Source organism: Chiloscyllium punctatum, chromosome 12, assembly GCF_047496795.1.
Source record: "Chiloscyllium punctatum isolate Juve2018m chromosome 12, sChiPun1.3, whole genome shotgun sequence".
Lineage (NCBI taxonomy): Eukaryota > Metazoa > Chordata > Chondrichthyes > Orectolobiformes > Hemiscylliidae > Chiloscyllium > Chiloscyllium punctatum.
In genome coordinates this window covers 107,878,160-107,888,195 of record NC_092750.1, presented here as the reverse complement: position 1 = coordinate 107,888,195, position 10,036 = coordinate 107,878,160, and positions in this window count along the sequence as shown.

Genomic DNA, 10,036 nt, shown 5'->3' with positions numbered 1-10,036 from the left:
GGCTGTTAAAATATATATAACCAGGAGATTTGCATTCTCCTCAGTTTAGGGGATTGACTCTGTGCTGGCTGTTAAAATATATATAACCTGGAGATTTGCATTCTCCTCAGTTTAGGGCAATGACTCTGTGCTGGATGGTTCAATATATATAACCAGGAGATTTACACTCTCCTCAGTTTAGGGCACTGACTCTGTGCTGGCTGTTAAAATATCTATAACCAGGAGATTTGCATTCTTCTCAGTTTAGAGCAATGACTCTGCAGGCTGGTTAAATAAATACATAACCAGGAGATTTACACTCTCCTTAGTATAGGGCAATGACTCTGTGCTGGCTAGTTCAATATACATAACCAGTAAATTTACACTCTCCACAGTTTAGGGCAATGACTCTGTGCTGACTGTTTCAATATGTATAACCAGGCAATTTACACTCCCCTCAGTTTCGAGCAATGACTCTGTGCTGGCTGTTAAAATATATATAACCTGGAGATTTGCATTCTCCTCAGTTTAGGGCAATGACTCTGTGCTGGCTGGTTCAATATATATAACCAGGAAATTTATACTCTCCACAGTTTAGGGCAATGACTCTGTGCTGGCTGTTTCAATATATATAACCAGGCGATTTACACTCTCCTCAGTTTAGAGCAATGACTCTGCAGGCTGGTTAAATAAATACATAAGCAGGAGATTTACACTCTCTTCAGTTTCGGGCACTTATGCTGTGCTGGTTGGTTGAATATACATAACCAGAAGATTTACACTCTCCTCAGTTTAGGTCACTGAATCTGTTCTGGCTGGTTAAATATATATATCACCAGGAGAATTACACTCTCCTCAGTTTAGGGCACTGACTCTGTGCTAGTTGGTGGAATATATTTAGCCGGGTGACTTGCACTACCCTCAGTTTAGGGCACTGACTCTAAGCTGACTGGTTAAATATATATAACCCGGAGATTTACACTCTCCTAAGTTTCGGGCACTGACTCTGTGCTGGCCTGTTGAAATATATATCACCAGGAGATTTACACTCTCCTTAGTTCAGAGCACTGAATCTGTGCTGCCTTGTTAAATATATATAACCACGAGTTTTACACTCTCCTCTGTTTGGGGCACTGACTCTGTGCTGGCTGGTTGAATATTTCTGGCCGGGAGACTTACACTAACCTCAGTTTAGTGCACTGACTCGAATCTGGCTGGTCAAATATGTATAACCCAGAGATTTACACTCTCCTAACTTGAGGGCACTGACTCTGTGCTGGCTGTTAAAATATATCTGACCAGGAGATTTACACTGTCCTTCGTTTAGAGCACTGACTCTGTGCTGGCTGGTTCAATATATATAACCAGAAGATTTCCACTCTCCTCAGTTTAGGGCAATGACTCTGTGCTGGCTCGTTCAATATATATAACCAGGAGATTTACAATGACCTCAGTTTAGGGCACTTACGCCGTGCTGGCTGTTTAAATATATATAACCAGGAAATTTATACTCTCCACAGTTTAGGGCAATGACTCTGTGCTGGCTGGTTAAATATATATGACCAGGAATTTTACTCTCTCCTCAGTTTAGGGCACTGACTCTGTGCTGGCTGTTTAAATATATATAACCAGGAGATTTACACTCTCCTCAGTTTAGGGCAATGACTCTGTGCTGGCTGGGGAAATATATATAACCAGGAGATTTACCCTCTCCTCAGTTTAGGGCATTGATTTTGTGCTGGCTGGTTAAATATATAGAACCAGGTGATTTACGCTCTCCTCAATTTAGTGCAATGGCTCAGTGCTGGCTGGTTAAATGTATATAACCAGAAGATTTACACTCTCCTCAGTTTAGGGCAATCACTCTGTGCTGGATGGTTAAATATATATATAAAACCAGGAGATTTACACGGACCTCAGTTTAGGGCCAGTTAAATAAATACATAACCAGGAGATTTACCTTCTCTTTACTTTCGGGCACTGAGTCTGTGCTGGCTGGTTAAATGTATATAACCAGAACATTTACACTCTCCTAAGTTTCAGGCACCAACTCTGCGCTGGCTGTTTATATATATATATATATATAACCAGTATATTTATACTCTCCTCAGTTTAGGGCACTGACTCTGTGCTGGCTGGTTAAATATATATGACCAGGAATGTATATCACCAGGACATTTTCACTCTCCTCAGTTTCAGGCACTGACTCTGCGCTGGCTCTTAAAATATATATAACCAGGATATTTACACTCTCCTCAGTTTCTGGCACTGACTCTGCACCTGCTCGTTAAAAATATGTAACCAGGATATTTACACACTCCTCAGTTTAGGGCAATGACTCTGTGCTGGCTGGGTAAATATATATAACGGGGAGTTTTAAACTCTCCTCAGTTTAGGGCACTGACTCTGCCCTGTCTGGTTAAATATATATAACCAGGAGATTTACACTCTCCTCAGTAGAGGGCACTGAATCTGTGCTGGCCGGTTAAATATTTATAACCAGGAGACTTACCCTTTCCTCATTTGAGGGGATTGAATCTGTGCTGGCTGTTTAAATATATCTAACTAGGAGATTTATACTCTCCTCAGTTTCGTGCACAGACTCTGCAGGCTGGTTGAATAGATATAGCCAGGAGATTTACACTCTCCTCAGTTTAGGGCACGGAGTCCGTGCTGGCTGGTTAAATATATATAACCAGGAGATTTTCACCCTCCTCACTTTCGGTCACTGACGCCGTGCTGGCTGGTTAAATATATATAACAAGAAGATTTCCCCTCTCCTCAGTTTAGGGCACTTCTTCTGTGCTGACTGTTTCAATATATATAACTAAGAGATTTACCCTCTCCTCAGTTTAGGGCAATGACTCTGTGCTGGCTGGTTAAGTATATATAACCAGGAGATTTACACTCTCCTCAGTTTAGGGCAATGACTCTGTGCTGGCTGGTTAAATATATATAACTAGTAGATTTACACTCCCCTCAGTTTAGGGCAATGACTCTGTGCTGGCTGGTTAAATATATATAACTAGTAGATTTACAATCTCCTCAGTTGAGGGCACAGACTCCATGCAGGCTGGTTAAATACATAAACCAGGAGATTTACACACTCCTCAGGTAAATGCAATGACTCGGTGCTGGCTGGTTAAATATATGTATATAACCATGAGATTTCCCCTCTCCTCAGTTTAGGGCACTGAGTCTGTGCTGGCTGTTTAAATTTTTATAACCAGGAGATTTCCCCTCTCTTCAGTTTTGGGCACTGACTCTGTGCTGGCTGTTTAAATATATATTTGCAGGATATTTCCACACTCCTCACTTTAGGGCACTGAATCTGTGCTGGCCGGTTAAATATTTATAACCAGGAGATTTACACTCTTCTCAGTTTCAGGCACTGGCTCTGCGCTGGCTCTTAAAATATATATAACCAGGATATTTACACTCTCCTCAGTTTAGGGCAGTGACTCTGTGCTGGCTGGTTAAATATATATAACCAGGAGATTTACACTCTCCTCAGTTTAGGGCACTGATTCTGTGCTGGCCGGTTATATATCGAAAACCAGGTTATTTGCAATCTCCTCAGTTTAGGGCACTGATTCTGTGCTGGCTGGTTAAATATATGTAACCATGAGATTTACCCTCTCCTCAGTTTAGGGCACTGTCTCTGTGTTGACTGGTCAAATATATATAACCAGGAGATTTACACTCTCCTCAGTTTAGGGCAATGATTCTGTGCCGGTTTGTTAAATATATAAATATAGCGAGGAGATTTACCCTGTCTTCTGTTTAGTGCAATGACTCTGTGCTGGCTGGTGAAATATATATAACCAGGAGATTTACACTCTCCTCAGTTTAGGGCACTGACTGTGTGCTGGCCGGTTATATATCGAAAACCAGGTTATTTGCAATCTCCTCAGTTTAGGGCACTGTCTCTGTGTTGACTGGTTAAATATATATAACCAGGAGATTTGCACTCGATTCAGTTTAGGGCACTGACTCTGTGCTGGCTGGTTAAATATATGTATAACCAGGAGATTTACACTCTCCTCAGTTTCTGGCACTGACTCTGTGCTGGCTGGTTAAATATATATATATATATCCCGGAGATTTACCCTCTCCACAGTTTAGGCACTGACTCTGTGCTGGCTGTTCAAATATATATAACCAGGAGCTTTACACTCTCCTCAGTTTAGGGCACTGACTCCGTGCTGGATTGTTAAATATATGTAACCATGAGATTTACACTCTCCTCAGTTTAGGGCACTGAAACTGTGCTGTCTATTTAAATATATATAGCCAGGAGTATTACGCTCTCCTCAGTTTAGGGCAAAGACTCTGTGCTGGATTTTTAAATATATATCTATAACCAGGAGATTTACCCTCTCCTCAGTTTCGGGCACTGACTTTGTGCGGGTTGGTTAAATATATATAACCAGGAGTTTTACACACTCCTCAGTTTAGGGCACTGACTCCGTGCTGGCTGGTTGAATATATATAACCAGAAGATTTACACTCTCCTCCGTTTAGGGCACTAATTCTGTGCTGGCTGGTTAAATATATATCACCAGGAGATTTACACTCTACTCAGTTTAGGGCCCTGACTCTGTGCTGGCTGTTTGAATATATGTTACCAGGAGATTTACACTCTCCTCAGTTTAAGGCACTGAGTCTGTGCGGCTGTTTAAATATATTTTACTAGGAGATTTACACTCTCCTCATTAGGGCACTGAATCTGTGTTATCTGGTTCAATATATGTAACCAGAAGATTTACACTCTCTTCAGTTGAGGGCAATGACTCTGTGCTGGCTGTTTAAATATATGTTACCAGGAGATTTACACACTCCTCAGTTGAAGGCAATGACTCTATGCTGGCTGGTTAAATATATATAAACAGGAGTTTCACACTCTCCTCAGTTTAGGGCACTGACTCTGCGGGCTGGTTGAATATATATAGCCAGGAGATTTACACTCTCCGCAGTTTAGGGCACTTACACTGTGCTGGCTGGTTAAATATATGTAACCAGGAGATTTACGCTCTCCTCAGTTCATGGCAATGACTCTGTGCTGGGTGATTAAATATATATACCAGGAGATTTACACTCGACTCAGTTTCGGGCACTGAGTCTGTGCTGGCTGTTTAAATATTTATATCCAGGAGTTTACACTCTCCCAAGTTTAAGGCACTGACTCTGTGCTGGCTAGTTAAATATATCTAGCCCGGAGATTTACACTCACCTCAGTTTAGGGCACTGAATCTGTGCTGGCTGGTTAAATATATATCACCAGGAGATTTACACTCTCCTCAGTTTAGTGCAATTACTCTGTTCTGGCTGGTTAAATATATGTAACCAGGAGATTTAAACTCTCCTCAGTTTAGGGCACTGAATATGTGCTGGCTGGTTAAATATATATAACCAGGAGATTTACACTCTCCTCAGTTTAGGGCACTGACTCTGTGTTATCTGGTTAAATATATATAACCAGAAGATTTACACTCTCCTCAGTTTTGGGGAATGACTCTGTGCTGGCTGGATAATATATATTTAAACAGGAGATTTACCGTCTGCCCAGTTTAGGTCACTGAATCTGTGCTGGCTGGTTAAATGTATCTAACCACGAGATTTACACCCTCCTCAGTTTTGGCCACTCAGTCTGTGCTGGCTGATTAAATATATATATGACCAGGATAATTACACTCTCCTCAGTTGAAGGCACTGACTCGGTGCTGGCTGATTAAGTATATATTTAACAAGGAGATTTAACGTCTGCTCTGTTAAGGGCACGAAGTCTGTACTGGCTGGTTAAATATATATAAACAGGAGATTTACACTCTCCTCAGTACAGGGCACTGACTCTGCTGGCTGGTTGAATATATATAGTCAGGAGATTTACACTCACCTCAGTTTAGGGCATTGACTCTGTGCTGGTTGGTTAAATATATATGTATATAACCAGGAGATTAACACTCTCCTCAGTTTAGGGCACTGACTTTGTGCTGGCTGGTTAAATATATATAACCAGGAGATTTACCCTCGACTCAGTTTCTGGCACATGATCTGTGCTGGCTGTTTAAATTTATATAACCACGATAATTATACTCTCCTCAGTTTAGGGCACTGACTCTGTGCTGGCTGTTTACATTGATAAACGGGAGATTTACACTCTCCACAGTTTAGGGCAATGACTCTGTGCTGGCAGTTTAAGCATATACATAACCAGGAGATTTACCCTCTCCTCAGTTTAGTTCACTGACTCTGTGCTGGATGGTTAAATATATGTAACGAGGAGATTTACACACTCCTCAGTTTGGGGCACTGAGTCTGTGCTGGCTGTATAACTATGGATAACCAGGAGTTTACACTCTCCTCAGTATAAGGCAATGACTCTGTGCTGGCTGGTTGAAAAAAGATAACCAGGAGATTTACCCTCTCCTCATTTAGGTCACTGAGTCTGTGTCTGCTGGTTAAATATATCTAACCAGGAGATTTTCATTCTCTTCAGTTTCGGGCACTGAGTCTGTGATGTCTGGTTAAATATATATAACCAGGAGATTTACGCACTCCTCAGCTTAGTGCAAGGACTGTGTACTAGCTGGTTAAATATATATGACCAGATTTACCCTCTCCTCAGTTTTGGGCACTGATTCTGTGCTGGCTGTTTAAATATCTATAACCAGGAGATTTATCCTCTGCTCAGTTTAGGGCACTGACTCTGTGCTGTCTGGTTAAATATATATAACTAGGAGATTTACACTTGCCTCCATTTTTGACACTGACTCTGCACTGGATATTTAAATATATATCACCAGGGGTTTTCCCCTCTCCTCAGTTTAGGGCATAGACTCTGTGCTGGCTGGTTGAATATATATAACTAGGAGATTTATACTCTCCTCAGTTTAGGGCACTGACTCTGTGTTGGCTGGTTAAATATATATAACCAGGAGATTTACACTCTCCTCACTTTAGGGCAATGACTCTGTGCTGGACTTTTAAATATATATAACCAGGAGATTTATGCTCTCCTCAGTTTAGGGCACTGACTGTGTGCTGGCTGGTTAAATATATATACCCAGGAGATTTACACTCTCCACAGTTTAGGTGAATGAAATCTGTGCTGTCTTGTGAAATATATATAAAACCAGGAGATCTACACTCTAGTCAGTTTAGGGCACTGACTCTGTGTTGTCTGGTTAAATATATATAACCAGGAGATTTATGCTCTCCTCAGTTGAGGGCACTCACTCTATGCTGGCTGGTTGAATATATATACACAGGAGATGTCCCCTCTCCTCTGTTCAGGTCACTCACTCTGTGCTGGCTGTTTAAATAGATATAACCAGGAGATTTACACTCTCCACAGTTTAGGGCACTGAATCTGTGTTATCTGGTTAAATATATATAACCAGGAGATTTACCCTCTCCTCAATTTAGGGCAGTGACTCTGTGCTGGCTGTTTAAATATATGTAACCAGAAGATTTACGCTCTCCTCAGTTTAGGGCAATGACTCTGTGCTGGCTGGTTAAATATATATAACTAGGAGATTTACACTCCCCTCAGTTTAGGGCAATGACTCTGTGCTGGCTGTTTAAATATATATAACCAGGAGATTAACACTCTCCTCAGTTTAGGGCAATAACTCTGTCCTGGCTAGTTAAATATAAACAACAAGGGGATTTACCCTCTCCTCAGTTGAGGGCACTGAATGTGTGCTGGCTGGTTGAATATATCCAGCCAGGAGATTTACACTCTCCTCAGTTTCGGGCACTGAATATGTGCTGGTTGGTTAAATATATATAACCAGGAGATTTACCCTCTCCTCAGTTTTGGGCACTGAGTCTGTGCTGGCTGGTGGAACATATCAAGCCAGGAGACTTATACTATCCTCAGTTTAGGTCACTGACTCTGCATTGGATCATTAAATATATATAACCAGGAGATTTACTCTCACCTTAGTATCGGGCATTGATTCTGTGCTGGCTCGTTGAGTATATATAAACTAGGAGATTTACCCTGTCCTCAGTTTATGGCACTCAATCTGTGCTGGCTGGTTAAATATATATAACCATGAGATTTACACTCTCCTCAGTTTAGGGCAATGACTCTGTGCTGGCTGGTTAAATACATATAACCCGGAGATTTACACTCTCTTCAGTTTAGGGCACTGACTCTGTGTTATCTGGTTAAATATATATAACCAGGAGATTTACTCTCACCTTCGTATCGGGCATTGATTCTGTGCTGGCTCGTTGAGCATATATAAACTAGGAGATTTACCCTGTCCTCAGTTTTTAGCACTCAATCTGTGCTGGCTGGTTAAATACATATAACCAGGTGTTTTACACTCTCCTCAGTTTAAGGCAATGACTCGGTGCTGGCTGGTTAAATACATATAACCCGGAGATTTACACTCTCTTCAGTTTAGGGCACTGACTCTGTGTTATCTGGTTAAATTTATATAACCAGTAGATTTACACTCTCCTCTGTTTAGGGCAATGACTCTCTGCTAGCTGGCTAAATATATATAACAAGGGGATTTACCCTCTTCTCAGTTTCGGGCACTGATTCTGTGCTGGCTGGTTAAACAGATATAACCAGGAGATTTACACTCTCTACAGTATAGGGCACTGACTCTGCTGGCTGGTTGAATATATATAGCCAGGAGATTTACACTCTCCTCAGTATAGGGCACTGACTCTGCTGACTGGTTGAATATATATAACCAGGAGATTTACACCCTCCACAGTTTAGTGCAATGACTCTGTGCTGGCTCGTTAATTTATATTTAACCAGGAGATTTACCGTCTGCACAGTTTAGGGCATTAAGTCTGTGCTGGCTGGATAAATGTATATAACCAGGAGATTTACCCTCTCCTCAGTTTAGGGCACTGACTCTAAGCTGGCTGGTTAAATACATATAACCAGGAGATTTACATTCTCCTCAGTTTCGGGTACTGACTCCGTGCTGGTTGGTTAAATATATATAACCTGGAGATTTACACAGATCTCAGTATAGGGTACTGACTCTGTGCTGCCTTGTTAACTATATATAACAGGAGATTTACACTCTCCACAGTTTAGGGCAATGACTCTGTGCTGGCTGGTTGAATATATACAACCAGAAGATTTACACTCCCCTCCGTTTAGGGCACTGACTCTGTGTTATCTGGTAAAATATCTGTAACCAGAAGATTTACATTCTCCACAGTTTAGGGCAATGACTCTGTGCAGGCTGGTTAAATATATACAAGAAGGGAATTTACCCTCTCCTCAGTTTAGGGCACTGAATGTGTGCTGGCTGGTTGAATATATATATAACCAGGAGATTTACTCTGTCCTCAGTTTTGGGCCCTGACTGTGTTCTGGCTGTTTAAATATCTATAAGCAGGAGTTTCCACTCTCCTCAGTTTAAGGCAATGAATCTGTGCTGGCTGGTTGAATATATATAACCAGAAGATTTACCCTATCCTCAGTTTAGGGCACTGACTCTGTGCTGGCTGTTTGAATTGATAACTGGGAGATTTACTCTCTTCTTAGTTGAGGGCAATGACTCTGTGTTGGCAGGTTAAATATATAAATAACCAGGAGATTTACCCTCTCCTCAGTTTAGGGCACTGAGTCTGTCGGCTGTTTAAATAGATATAACCAGGAGATTTACCCTCTCCTCAGTTTCGGGCACTGACTCTGTGCTGGCTGGTTGAATATATATAACCAGATGATTTACCCTCTCCTCAGTTTATGGCCCTGAATATGTGCTGGCTGTTTAAATATATATAACCAGGAGATTTACACTCTCCTCAGTTTATAGCACTGACTCTGTGCTGGTTGGTTAAATATATATAACTAGGAGATTTACACTCTCCTCCATTTTGTGCACTGACTCTGCACTGGATATTTAAATATATATCACCAGTGGTTTTCCCCTCTCCTCAGTTCAGGGCAATGACGCTTTGCTGGCTGTTTAAATATATATATAAACAGGAGATTTACACTCTCTTCAGTTTAGGGCATGGAGTCTGCACTGGCTAGTTAAATGTATAGAACCAGGACATTTACACTCTC